Raw genomic sequence first — 14049 nt, forward strand, 5'->3', positions numbered from 1 at the left:
ATAGTGTGGAAATGATTAACTGGGGAAACACTGATGTGACATTGAGAGAAAGGAGGGTATACATGAAGGCCTCTAGGTGTGGAATTATGGATTAGAGTGGTGGAATAAATATCCAGTATCTTAGTCATGCTCTGTGTATGGCCAAGTGTTTAGAAAATTTCTGAGACAGGGGAGGCTCCTGGGAATGTATGGGGGCTGAGCTTAGCTGAGACTCCTAGCAGCAGTGGTTAATGAGCCTGAAAGCTGCCATCTCCTATAGCCAGGTGGGACTTCCAGTGGAGGGAGGGGCACACCAACCCACCCATGAAATTTGTCTTGCCTGCAAGAAGTGTAAGATGGAGCAGAGAGCGAGGGAAAGGCAAATCGATGACTGGCCCAACTTGAGAACTACCCCATGTGAGAGAGCCAACCCCTGTCACTATTAGTGATTGTCTGCTATGCTTGCAGGCAAGAATCTAGCATAACCATCTGCTGAGGGGCTTCATGCAGCACCTGATGGAAACACATGCAGAGACTCACAAATAGGCTAGACTTGGGAATTTTGTGGGAGAGTGGGAGGTAGTATAGAGGGACCAGGAGGTGTCAAGGATGCCACAAGAAGACTTCCAGAGTAAACGATCCTGGGCCCATGTGGCTCAGAGACTGAACCACCAACGAAAATGCATGAAAAGGCTGTATGTAGACCCACTACACATAGGTAGCAGATATGTAGCTTGGTCAAAATGTGAGTTTTTCTAACAATGGGAGAAGGGGCTGCCTCTAACTCTGTTGCCTGCCTTTGTATCCCTTTCCCCTAGATGGGCTGCCTTGTCATGTCTTATAGGAAGAGGAACATTGTCATGTTGTGACTTGTAATGCCAGGGTGGGTTGGTACTCCTTGGGGCCCACCTCTTAGCTGAGGAGAGGTGGGATACGGGGAGGGGACATGAGGTTGGGACTGGGAGGAAAGGAGGAGGGCTGGCATTGGGCTGTAAAGTGATCAAATAAATAAATAATGTAAATAAGAAAGAAAGAAAAGAAGGTAGGAAAGGAAGAAAGAAAAAAGAAAGGAAAAAACAAAGGAAGCTAAAGAAAAATATAGTATTCTTCTTGCAGTGGACTTTATGGTGAGAATGATATGGTTGGTGCCTTTTATAATGAAACAGTGTCTCCAGGAAGAAGCTTCTAAATTCAAAATGAAGAAAAAGGTACTTTTTACTGTGACAAAGAACTGTGAGCCTGTGTGTGTGTGTGTAACTCAAATAATAGGCCTTTGTCAAAGGCTGAGAGAGTTTTCATTATTTATCTCACTTCTTCGTATTCACTTGAGGATTTTAACAGTAATACAAATCTTAGCTAGGTCTCAAGCTTAGGTATGCTGAAGTATGTATTGTAACCAACTGTTTTATTTACATTTTTGTCAAAGTACTTACCATCGCCAACAACTTTCCTGGAGATGAACTTTCAGTTACTTGAATGAATCTGGCTATTTGGCTTTCCCCAGCTTTACCTCATCCTTTCACTAGTGGGTAGGGTTAAATTCTGAGTATATGTGATTAAAAATTTGAAAACATCATCACCTTGGGATATTGCCAATTCCTTGTTTAACTGATGTCTTATTGGTCACTCTGCTCCTCATCAATTCCTGGGAGAAATGAATTGTGCCTTATGACTGGACCTCTATTTAAAAACCTTAAGTCAGTCTTTGCTTGTTTTATTTTGTGCTTTAGCATCCCTTTTGTGAAAGCACTGCCCTGAAGCCAGCCCTGGCTTATGACCTTGTTGCTGAGTCAGCATGGCTGCAGGGTATCAGGAAAGCCCGCAGAACCATCTGTCATTATTTCATAGTGATGCCTTTTCACCCATGTGTTTCATTGCAAGGATTGTGCTTGCCAAAATTGAACAGATAGTCAGAACTATGGAGGGAAGTTGGAAGGAAGATTTGAGAGTTTCTAGATGTTTAAATTTGCACTTTGGAATAGGTATGGTTTGAAAAAAGAGATCTGCCTTGACTACAAAGCCAAAATTAATTGAACACCAGGTTGTAAAAAAATAAAATACACAAACAAGCAATTTGATCAAATAACCTTTTTCAAAATCAAAATGGAAGGGCAAGCAACTGTGTAATTTGATAATTATGTTACTATGGTTACTTTTCACATAACAATGCTCTTGATGCTTTTTTGTTTTTAATAACTTCAGGTAATAATTTATTGGGGAAAAGAATGGGGAACTTCATTTGCATTCGGGAGTACATTGACATGATCATGCTTATTGTAATTTGGTATAGGTAAGACAAAGCATTATTAGAAGAAAACTTACTGCTTTAGTCTTCTTTGAACTGTACTCATAATGTATTGTGATCAATTACATCCCGTTTTCCCTCCTTTGCAATTTCTTTCCTACACCCCCAGACTAGTATTCTTTTTCAAGTTTATGAGCTCTGTCTGTTATTTTTGTTAATTTTTATTTTTATTTATTTTTATTTTAATCACAGGTCATTCACTTGTATCCCAGCCGTAGCCCCTCTCTCTTTCCTTCCAAACCCCCTCTTCCTCCCTCATCTCCTCTCTGACCCCTTCCTAGTCCACTGATAGGGGACTCCTCCCCTTCCATCTGACCCTAGCTTATCAGGTATATTCAGGACTGGCTCCAATGTCCTTATCTGTGGCCTAGTATGGCTGTTCCTCCCTTGTGGGAGTGGGAGGGGAAGCTCAATGAGACAGTCATTGAGTTCATGTCAGAAATAATTCTTGTCCCCTTACTAGGGAACCCACTTGGATACTGAGCTACTATGGGCTATGTCCAATCCGGGGTTATAGGTTATATCCATGCATGGTCTTTGGTTGGAAAAATAGTCTCATAGAAGACCCCTGTGCCCTGATATATTTGGACCTTGTGGGGCTCCTGTCCACTATTGGTCATGCTAACTCTCCCTTCTTTCATATGATTCCCTGCACTCTGCAGAAGGTTTGGTTATGAGTTTCAGCATCTGCTTTGATACACTGCTAGGTAGAGTCTTTCAGAGGCCTTCTGTGGTAGGCTCCTGTCCAGTTACTTGTTTTCTCCTACTTCCACTGTCTATCCCCTTTGTCTTTCTATGTGAGTATTGATCATCTTACCTCTGGGAAAGAAGTTAAATGGCAATAATTCAAGCAACCCAATTAAAAATGGGGTATGGAGCTAAACAGAGAATTCTCTGTAGAAGAATATAGAATGGCAGAGAAACACATAAAGAGATGCTCAACATCCTTGTCTATCAGAGAGATGCAAATCAAAACGACCCTGAGATTTCACCTTACACCCATCAGAATGGCTAACATAAAAAACTCAAGAGATAACATTGCTGGAGAGGCTGTGGAAAAAGGGGAACCCTCCTCCATTGCTGGTGGGAATGTAAACTTGTACAACCACTTTGGAAATCAAGCTGGTGCTTTCTCAGACAATTAGGAATAGTGCTATATCAAGATCCAGCTATACCACTCTTAGGCATATATCCAAAAGATATATCCAAAAGATATATGCCTAAGATATATGCAACAAGGACATTTGCTCAACCATGTTTGTAGCAGCTTTATTCGTAATAGCCAGAACCTGGAAACAACCCAGATGTCCTTCAGCAGAGGAATGGATACAGACATTGTGGTACTTTTATGCAATGGAATACTACTAAGCAATTAAAAACAAGAAAATCATGAATTTTGCAGGCAAATGGTGGGAACTAGAAAAAAAAATCATCCTGAGTGCACTATCTCAGGAGAAGAAAGACACACATGGTATATACTCACTTATAAGTGGGTACTAGACCTATAAGATAGGATAAACGTACTAAAATCTGTACACCTAAATGAGCTCTGTCTTTAAACCCAGTGAGTTTAGTTAGAATACAGGGGTGTAGAACAATCTGCTGGAGGGTAGGGGGTTTCTCAGGGGCCACATCTACAAAGAAAGGTGATTGTTCTTACCCCAGACACTCTCAAAACACAGTGTCTCCTCAGCTTTAGTGATAGAAATTCAGAAGCTGCTCCTCCTTACATACTAGAATTTTTGCTACCTCGGTCTTGAACATGCAGTTATGGATGCAGCGAGTTCATATGCAATTGCTCTAGCACCATGGCAGCTAGAAAGTAAGGAAAATGAGAAGAGTCTAGTGTCGTGCCTGCTTGGTTTCTCCATATCCTCCTCTGAAAGTGTGTGCAGCCTTCAGCAGTAAGGTCTTACCATCAAATTCTGGAGCAAAAGTCAGGACAGTGACAGTACTCTGTAATGTTCGAGGGCAAGTCTATGCAACCCCGTTTACCAGCATTTTAAAAAGGAGGTAACCTGGTGATGTAATTTTCATCTAATAGCCTGTGTTACCTAGGGAAGCATTGCTCTCCAGTGTAGGGTAACTCCAGTTTAACTCCTTGATGCTGTCTGATCATCTCTCACCCGATCTGAGTCTTCCTGTTCCATCAGCATCTGTTGTAATGTTTTTTTTTTAAATCTTTGTAATTCTGAAATTTCAAAGTAGTATTAAACTTTATTTCTTTGATGACTACAGTTGAATATTGAAAACAAATTCCCAGTCTTTGTATTTCTTTTTTTAAGAACTTAACTGTTTTATGCTATGTACCTATTTTTAATTGAGTTGTTTGTATTCTTGGTATTTTTTTTTCAATGCAATTTATTCAGGAACCTTGAACAATTATCTGACCCTGGGTAAAGCCAGCCCATTTTAAATAGCCTCTGGGTAGCCAACATCAGCATGCCATGTGGGCAATGCAGATAGGTCCACATACATGGAAGCAAGCCAGATCCTCAGACTTAGCCAAATGTGGAGTTGTTTGTAACAGAGAGCACTCACCATCGGGAAGGTGGAAGGCGGAAACCAGCTCCATCTTTCAGGCACGGCATTACACAGCTCTCTACAGTTCCCCCTTTTTGTTTTGGACGTATCAGGCAAGAGTAGAGGTCTGATCTCTGATATTAGAAATAAATTGGGACTTTGTACTGATGTTCATTTAGGTGTCATCCACCCAAAGAGCATCAGACCCGATTGATACCTTTTTCTCAGAGGCGGGACCTGGGGCATCAACCCGCATGCAATCAGACATGCTCTTCTCTGGGTCCAAAGCGGCTGACCCTGAATGCAGTGCTTAGCCTCGCATCCTGAGCATAACATTTTGGCTTTTTATGGTAGCCAACCATGCTTGGGGAGACTGTCCTGCTTCAATGGCTGTAAAGGCCTGAATGGTCATGGCTGCATTACGCTGTTGTGAGACTCTAATCTTGCATATATACCACAGGCAAACCAAGGTGACCAACACCAGAAGGCCTGCTAACGCTCCCATGCCCGCCCATTCCTTCAGATGATTCATGGCTGCAGCAATCCATGATGATAATCCTGTGGCTAGTCCTGCGTCCACTCTGGTAGAATTTACCATGACAATGGCCACCCTCAGCTGCTCCATCGTAGTATCGAATTCTCCAGTCCAATTACCTAAAATATAGCTCGACAATTGTTTAGACAGATTTGCAGCACAGGGAAAATTCTCATGTTGTAAGCTAGTGACTCAAAGTCCAGCATACTTTCATTGACAGCCAAGTTGAGCGATTTGCCATAGGGTATCAATTTGCTCCTGCACGAGGTCAATCCTCTGATTGAACACCATGAAACCTCCTTTTAGTTGAGCATTAATTCTTTTTGTACATCTAAGGCATGAGCTACATTGGCTAAAAGGTTATTCAGGGTCTGAGCAGTCTGCACAGTATGACTCATGGCTAATGCCGTAGTGGTAGCTCCAACTGCCGCCAATGAGATGGCAGTAACAATGGCAGCTGTAATTCCAAGATCCCTTTTCTGTCTGAAGAGAGTCATAGCGTGAGGGCATCAACGGGCACAGGCACCCAGCGAGGCATGCGAGTAACCAGCTAGTAAATTTACTAGCATTACAGCATTGGGCAAAAAAGCAAGTATCATTACCACAATTACTTGGCTCTATCTGGCTAATAATGAATAAAAATGGGGGATATAAACAAACAGGTGTGGGCTTATAGGAAATATTATGAGAAGCCTTAACCCCCTCATTGGAACATCCTGCATCAGTTCTAGAACTAGCAGTGGTGGTGTCCGAGGTCTGAGTAGGTTCAGGAGACCATTGCCCCCAGGGGCGAGACATGCTCCATGTAAATTGACTAACTCCATGTTTTCCTCCACTTTTGAAAGTCATTTAAGGTTCTTAAATTATTTTTTTTCCTTTTTTTTTAAATTTTTCATCAATTAAACTTTATTCATTCTGCATCCCCCCATAAGCCCCTCCCTCCCCTCCCAATCCCACCCTCCCTCCTCCCTCTGCATTCATGCCACTCCCCAAGTCCACTGATAGGGGAGGTTCTCCTCTCCTTTCTGATCTTAGTCCATCAGTTCACATCAAAAGTGGCTGCACTGTCCTCTACTATGGCCTGGTAAGGCTGTTCCCCCTCAGGAGGAGATGACTAAAGAGCAGGCCAGTCAGTTCATGTCAGAGGCAGTCCCTCTTCACATTACTATGTAACCCAATTGGACTCTGAACTGCCCTGGGCTACATCTGTGCAGGCGTTCTAGGTTATCTCTATGAATAGTCCTTGGTTAGAGTATGAGTCTCTGGGAAGTTCCCTGTGTTCAAATTTTCTTGTTCTGTTGCTCTCCTTGTGGAGACCCTGTCCTCTCCAGCTCTTACTATTTCCCAGTTCTTACATAAAATTCCATTCACTCTGCCCAACAGTTGCCCATCGGGCTTAGCATCTGCTTTGATAGTCTGTAGGGCAGACGCTTTCAGAGGCCCTCTGTGGTAGGTTCCTAGGTTGTTTCCTGTTTTCTTCTTCTGATGTCCATCCTCTTTGCCTTTCCGGATGGGGATTGGACATTTTAGTTAGGGTCCTCTCTCTTGCTTAGTTTCTTTAGATGCACAGGTTTTAGTGGGTTTGTCCTATGTTGTATGTCTATATGAGTGAGTATATACCATGTGTGTCTTTTTGCTTCTGGGACAACTCACTCAGGATGATCCTTTCCAGATCCCACCATTTACCTGCAAATTTCATGATTTCCTTATTTTTCATTGCTGAGTAATATTCCATTGTGTAGATGTACCACATTTTCTGCATCCATTCTTCAGTTGAGGGGCATCTGGGTTGTTTCCAGCTTCTGGCTATTACAAATAAAGCTGCTACAAACATGGTTGAGCAAATTTCCTTTTTGTGTGCTTGAGCCTCTTTTGGATATATGCCTAGAAGTGGTATGGCTGGATCTTGGGGAAGCACTATTCCTAGTTGTCTGAGAAAACGCCAGATTGATTTCCAGAGTGGTTGTACCAGTTTACATTCCCACCAGCAGTGGAGAAGGGTTCCTCTTTCTCCACAACCTCTCCAGCATGTGTTGTCACTTGAGTTTTTCATCTTGGCCATTCTCATGGGTGTAAGGTGAAATCTCAGGGTTGTTTTGATTTGCATTTCCCTAATGGCTAGTGAGGTTGAACATTTCTTTAAGTGCTTCTCTGCCATTCGGTATTCCTCTACAGAGAATTCTCTGTTTAGCTCTGTTCCCCATTTTTTAAGTGGGTTACTTGGTTTGCTGCTTTTCAGCTTCTTTAGTTCTTTATATATACTGGATATGAGTCCTCTGTCAGATAAAGGGTTGGTGAAGATTCTTTCCCAATCTGTAGGAGGTCGCTTTGTTTTGATGACTGTGTCCTTTGCTTTGCAGAAGATTTCAGTTTCATGAGGTCCCATTTATTGATTGTTGCTCTTAGAGCCTGTGCTGTTGGAGTTCTGTTCAGGAAGTTTTCCCCTGTACCAATGAGTTCTAGGGTATTTCCCACTTGTATTTCAAGTCAATTTAATGTGTCTGGTTTTATGTTGAGGTCTTTGATCCACTTGGACTTCAGTTTTGTGCAGGGTGATAAGTATGGATCTATTTTCATTTTTCTACATGTAGACATCCAGTTGGACCAGCACCATTTGTTGAAGATGCCATCTTTTTTCCATTGTATGGCTTTGGCGTCTTTGTCAAATAGCAGGTGTCCATAAGTGTGTGGGTTTATTTCTGGATCCTCTGTTCGGTTCCATTGATCCACCGTTCTGTTTCTATGCCAGTACCATGCAGTTTTTAAAACTGTTGCTCTATAGTACAACTTAAGATCAGGGATGGAGATACCTCCAGAAGATCTTTTATTGTAGAGGATTGTTTTAGCAATTCTGGATTTCTTGTTATTCCATATGAAGTTGAGAATTTTTCTTTCCAGGTTTGTAAAGAATTGTGTTGGTAATTTGATGGGCATTGCATTGAATCTGCAGATTGCTTTTGGTAAGATGGCCATTTTTACTATGTTCATCCTACCAAGCCATGAGCATGGGAGATCTTTCCATCTTCTCATATCTTCTTCTAGTTCTTTCTTCAGAGATTTGAAATTTTTTTCATACAAGTCTTTGATTTCCTTGGTTAGGGTTACTCCGAGGTACCTTATGTCATTTGTGGCTATTGTGAAGGGTGTTGTTTCCCTAATTTCTTTCTCAGCCCTTTTGTCTTTTGTATACAGGAGGGCTACTGATTTTTTTGAGTTAATTTTGTACCCGGTCACTTTGCTGAAGGTGTTTATCAGCTGTAGGAGTTCCCTGGTAGAGTTTTTGGGGTCACTCACATATACTATCATATCATCTGCAAATAGTGATAATTTGACTTTTTCATTTCCAATTTGTATCCCCTTGATCTCCTTCAACTGTCTTATTGCTCTAGCAAGGACTTCCAGAACTATGTTGAAGAGATATGGAGAGAGTGGGCAGCCTTGTCTTGTCCCTGATTTCAGTGGGATTGCTTTAAGTTTCTCTCCGTTCAGTTTGATGTTGGCTATATGTTTGCTGTATATCGCCTTTACTATGTTTAGATATGTGCCTTGTATCCCTGATCTCTCCAATGCTTTAAACATGAATGGATGTTGGATTTTGTCAAAGGCTGTTTCAGCATCTAGGGAGATTATCATGTGGTTTTTTTCTTTCAATTTGTTAATATGGTGGATCACATTGATGGATTTCCATATATTGAACCATCCCTGTATACCTGGGATGAAGCCTACTTGGTCATGGTGGATGATATCTTTGATGTGTTCTTGTATTCGGTTTGCAAGTATTTTGTTGAGTGTTTTTGCATCAATGTTCATAAGGGAGATTGGCCTGAAATTCTCTTTCTTTGTTGAGTCTTTGTGAGGTTTAGGTACCAAGGTGACTGTGGCTTCATAGAGTGAGTTTGGTATTGTTCCTTCTGTTTCTATTTTGTGGAATAGTTTGAAGAGAATTGGTGTTAGCTTTTCTTTGAATGTCTGGTAGAATTCTGCACTGAAACCATCAGGTCCTGGGCTTTTTTTGGATGGGAGACTTTCGATGACTGCTTCTATTTCCTTGGGGGATATAGGACTATTTAGTTGATTTACCTGGTCCTGATTTAGCTTTGGTAAGTGGAATCGATCAAGAAAATTGTCCATTTCATTTAAATTTTCAAATTTTGTTGCATATAGACTTTTGAAGTAAGTCCTAATGATTGCTTGGATTTCCTCATTGTCTGTTGTTATGTCCCCCTTTTCATTTCTGATTTTGTTGATTTGGATGGTGTCTCACTGCCTTTTAGTTAGCTTAGCTAAGGGTTTGTCTATCTTGTTGATTTTCTCAAAGAACCAGCTCTTGGTTTCATTGATTCTTTGAATTGTTTTATTTGTTTCTAATTGATTGATTTCAGCCCTGAGTTTGATTATTTCCAGCTGTCTGCTCCTTCTTGGTGTGTCTGCTTCTTCTTTTTCTAGGGTTTTTAAGTGAGCCATTAAGTTGCTTGAATGTGCTGTCTCAGATTTCTTCTTGAAGGCATTTTGTGCTATGAACTTTCCTCTTAGCACTGCTTTCATTGTGTCCCACAAGTTTGGGTATGTTGTGTCTTCATTTTCATTGAGTTCTAGGAAGATTTTAATTTCTTTCTTTATTTCTTCCCTGACCCAGCTGTCTTTTAGTAGCAGGTTGTTCAGTTTCCATGTATGTGTAGGCTTTTTGCTATTTCTGTTGTTACTGAGGTCCAGCTTTATTCCATGGTGATCCAACAGGATTCAAGGGATTATTTCAATCTTCTTGTATCTGTTGAGGCTTGCTTTGTGACCAACTATGTGGTCTATTTTGGAGAAGGTTCCATGAGGTGCTGAGAAGAAGGTAAATTCTTTTGTGTTTGGGTGTAAGGTCCTGTAAATGTCTGTTAGGTCCATTTGATTCATGACCTCTGTTAGAGATATTGTTTCTTTGTTTAATTTCTGTTTAGTTGACCTGTCCTTTGTTGAGAATGGGGTGTTGAAGTCTCCCACTATTAGTGTGTGGGGATCTATATGTGGTTTAAGTTTTATCAATGTTTCTTTCACAAATGTGGGTGCCCTTGTATTTGGGGCATAGATGTTCAGGATTCTGATGTCTTCTTGGTGGAATTTTCCCTTGATGAGTATGAAGTGTCCTTCCCCATCTCTTTTGATTAATTTTGGTTGAAAGACTATTTTATCAGATATTATAATGGCTACTCCTGCTTGCTTCTTGGGTCCATTTGCTTGAAAAGCCGTCTTCCATCCCTTTACCCTCAGGTAATGTCTATCTTTGTGACTTAGGTGTGTTTCTTGTGTACAACAAATTACTGAGTTTTGTTTACGCATCCATTCTGTTAGTCTGTGTCTTTTTATTGGAGAATTAAGTCTATTGATATTGAGAGAGAGTAATGACCAGTGGCTGTTAAATCCTTTGACTTTGTTGTTGGCTGTGGTCATACGGTTGTGTGCTTGGTTGCTTTTTGTTTTACTGAAGTGAGGTTATTTATTTTCTGTGTTTTCTTGAATGTAGCTAGCTTTCTTGGGTTGTATTTTCCCTTCCAGTGTCTTCTGTAATGCTGGATTTGTTTGTAGGTATTGTTGAAATTTGTTTTTGTCATTGAATATCTTGTTTTCTCCATCTATGAGGACTGAGAGTTTTGCAGGGTATAGTAGCCTGGGCTGACATCTGTGTTCTCTTAGGGTCTGCATGATATCTGTCCAGGCCCTTCTGGCTTTCATAGTCTCCGTTGAAAAGTCAGGTGTGATTCTAATGGGTTTGTCATTATATGTTACTTGGCCTTTTTCTCTTGCAGCTTTTAGTATTTTTTCTTTGTTCTGTATATTTACAGTTTTGATTATTATGTGGCGGGAGGATTTTCTTTTCTCGTCTAATTTATTGGGTGTTCTATAGGCCTCTTGTATTCTTATTGGCCTCTCCTTTAAGTTGGGGAAATTTTCTTCAATGATTTTGTTGAAAATATTTTCTGGGCCTTGGTGCAGGGAATCTTCTTTTTCCTCTATTCCTATTATTCTTAGGTTTTGTCTTTTTATGTTGTCTTGAATTTCTTGGACGGTCTGTGTCAGGAATTTTTTAGATTTATTATTTTCTTTGACAGATACATCTATTTCTTCCATTGTATCTTCCACACCTGAGATTCTTTCTTCCATTTCTTGTAGCCTATTGGTTATGCTAACCTCTGTAGTTCCTGCTTTCTTCCCTAAATTCTTTCTCTCCACAATTTCTTCCATTTGTGTTTTTTTTAATTTTTCCAATTCTATCTTCAGGTCTTGAGCTATTTTGTTGGTTTCCTTCCCCTGTCTGACTGTATTTTCATGTTTTTCCGTCAATTCCTTCAGCTGTTTGATTGAACAATCCACTGTTTCTTTTATTTCATTCAGTGATTAAAGCATTTCTTCTCTAAAGGTCACATACTTTTTGGCTTCAGCTTCTTCTATTTCTTTTCGTATTTTATTTGTTTCCTCTGTTATCATCTTCTTGAGCATAGATATTAGGTCGTCTCCTTGAATTTCATTTATGCTGGGGTGTCTAGGGCTATTTGCCCCTGGATAACTGGGTTCTGGAGATGCCATAATGCTCTGGTTTTTGTTGGTTGAACTTTTACACTGTCCTCTACCCATTGGGCTATCTTAGTTGTTTGAATTTAGTTTCTGGTTGTTCCTAGACTCTTGTAGTGGAGAGAATCCCTTTGGCAGGAAGATGTTTTTTCCTGAAGGACACCTTCCCAGCTTTTTGGGTATAGTCCCTGGATGTCCGGTGTTTTTCAGGAGTTGCTACAGCTCATCTCAGGCCTAGAGACCTGGGTGGTAACTGTGGTCCTGATTAGTCAAGAGGGCTCTCCTCTCACTGGGAGAAGTCCTGGGGGCAGCTGCCCTCCTTCTGGGTTTCTTGCTGTAAATTTAGTGATCAGCTGCAGTAATCTGTGGAGGGTGAGTACTACTCTGGTGTCTTGGGGCACTCAGTTCTGTCTGTTTGCAATCTGCAGTCTGCTAGACTTTCCCTAGGTGACCCCAGCAGCACGGTTTCCTCCTTCTCTGTGGGGTCCTCTCCGGACAGTGGTTCCCAGTCCCTGTTGTACTGGGGCGCACGGCTTGTTTGTACTGCTAAGCTGAGCGCAAAACTCTGTGCACGGCAGGAGCTCGGCTGTGATGGCGGCAGAGACTTTCCCTGGGAGAGACTGGGTGACCTGTGATCAGACCCACAACCCTGCTTCCCGATCAGCCCGGGAAAGTGGCTGGGACCCGCCCGCTTGCGGCTCCAGCCTGGAGACCCAAAGCCCGCATTACCCGGGATTTCTTCCGGGTTCTGGCTGGGTAGCTGTGAGTGGACCAGACCAATTCCCCCCGCCGTGGGAGCCTCCCCTCACCTGGGAAACACGATCGATGTAGTTTCAGGGTCCCGAGTTCAGTCTCCTGGTCTCTGCAGGGAAAGTGCTGTCCTGCTGCTCAGATGCGCTGTTTTCCCCGGCGCCGCCATCTTGGCTCCAGCTGTATTCTTGGTATTTAGTTTTTGAGTCCTTTACATATTTCTAGACACTAACTCTCTGTCAGATGTAAAGCTGGTGACTTTTTTTTTCTCCCACTTGGCAGGCTGCCTCTTCACTCAATTGGCAAGGCCCTTTACTATACAGGAACTTTTCAGTTTCACAAGGTCTCATTTGTCAATTGCTGGTCTTAATGTCCATGTAGGTCCTGTATAAAAAATCGTTTCCTGTGCAAACCAATTTACCTACTATGCTCAGATGCTCAGTAACTCAGATGCATCTCTTGTCTCTTCATGTTCCAAAATCCTGACAGTTATTTACACTATGTTTGTCAAATCCATTTGCTTTTTCCACCTATGTTTCCAGAGTCACCAAATTTATCATCATCAGTCACCAAAATAAAGGTTTGCTTTATTTTTATACTGAACAGGTTATACTTGCATCTACTCTCCAAATACTGGTAAAGGGCTTTCTTTCTACATCACTATTCTTATTGCATCAATATTCTGTTTAAAACTTTTTTCCCTTGGCATTTCTGCTTCTTAGCTCTGTTTCTAATGTCACATTATGCCTTTTACACTTGCTAATGCACAGTTAATTCAAACCATACTCTCCAGCAGCCAGCAGGCAGTGCTTACCAGCTGCCAGCTTTCCTAGAGGTACCTTTACTACTCTGATGGATGTGCTACAACTGATGAATGGACCATACTAAACTTCTCACATCTTTCTGGTCTAACTGGTACCACTTTACCTTTCTCTTGTTCCCTTACTTTGTATAATGTGACTGCTCTTCTTTTGTTTTCTTATAACATGCAGTACCTTAAAAATAATAGCACTTATTCATTGACATTTTAATTAATGCACTGAAATTCATCTTTTCACCACACTGGGTCTTCCTCACAGTGAATATTTTCCATCTGTCTCAGAGTTCAATCTGTGAGAGAGAGCTGGTTGAATGAATGCATAATCTTAGGTAGATAGTCATACAGTCTACAAAAGAGATACGATTATGGAAGTTTGTCATGATTTGAGAAACATACAGAATATCACAGCAAGTGGCTTAGAAACTAGAAATCCTTAGTAGCCTGCTGACTGAAATTTGCCATGTCTGCTACCAAATGACAGTGACATATATGAGATTCCATAGCCAAATGTTATATACATGGAGAAGTGAGAAATGCACATCATTTACTTCATGTAAATTATAGAAATCCAAATTGTTATTC

The sequence above is a fragment of the Meriones unguiculatus genome, chromosome 12 (assembly GCF_030254825.1).
Source record: "Meriones unguiculatus strain TT.TT164.6M chromosome 12, Bangor_MerUng_6.1, whole genome shotgun sequence".
Classification (NCBI taxonomy): Eukaryota; Metazoa; Chordata; class Mammalia; order Rodentia; family Muridae; genus Meriones; species Meriones unguiculatus.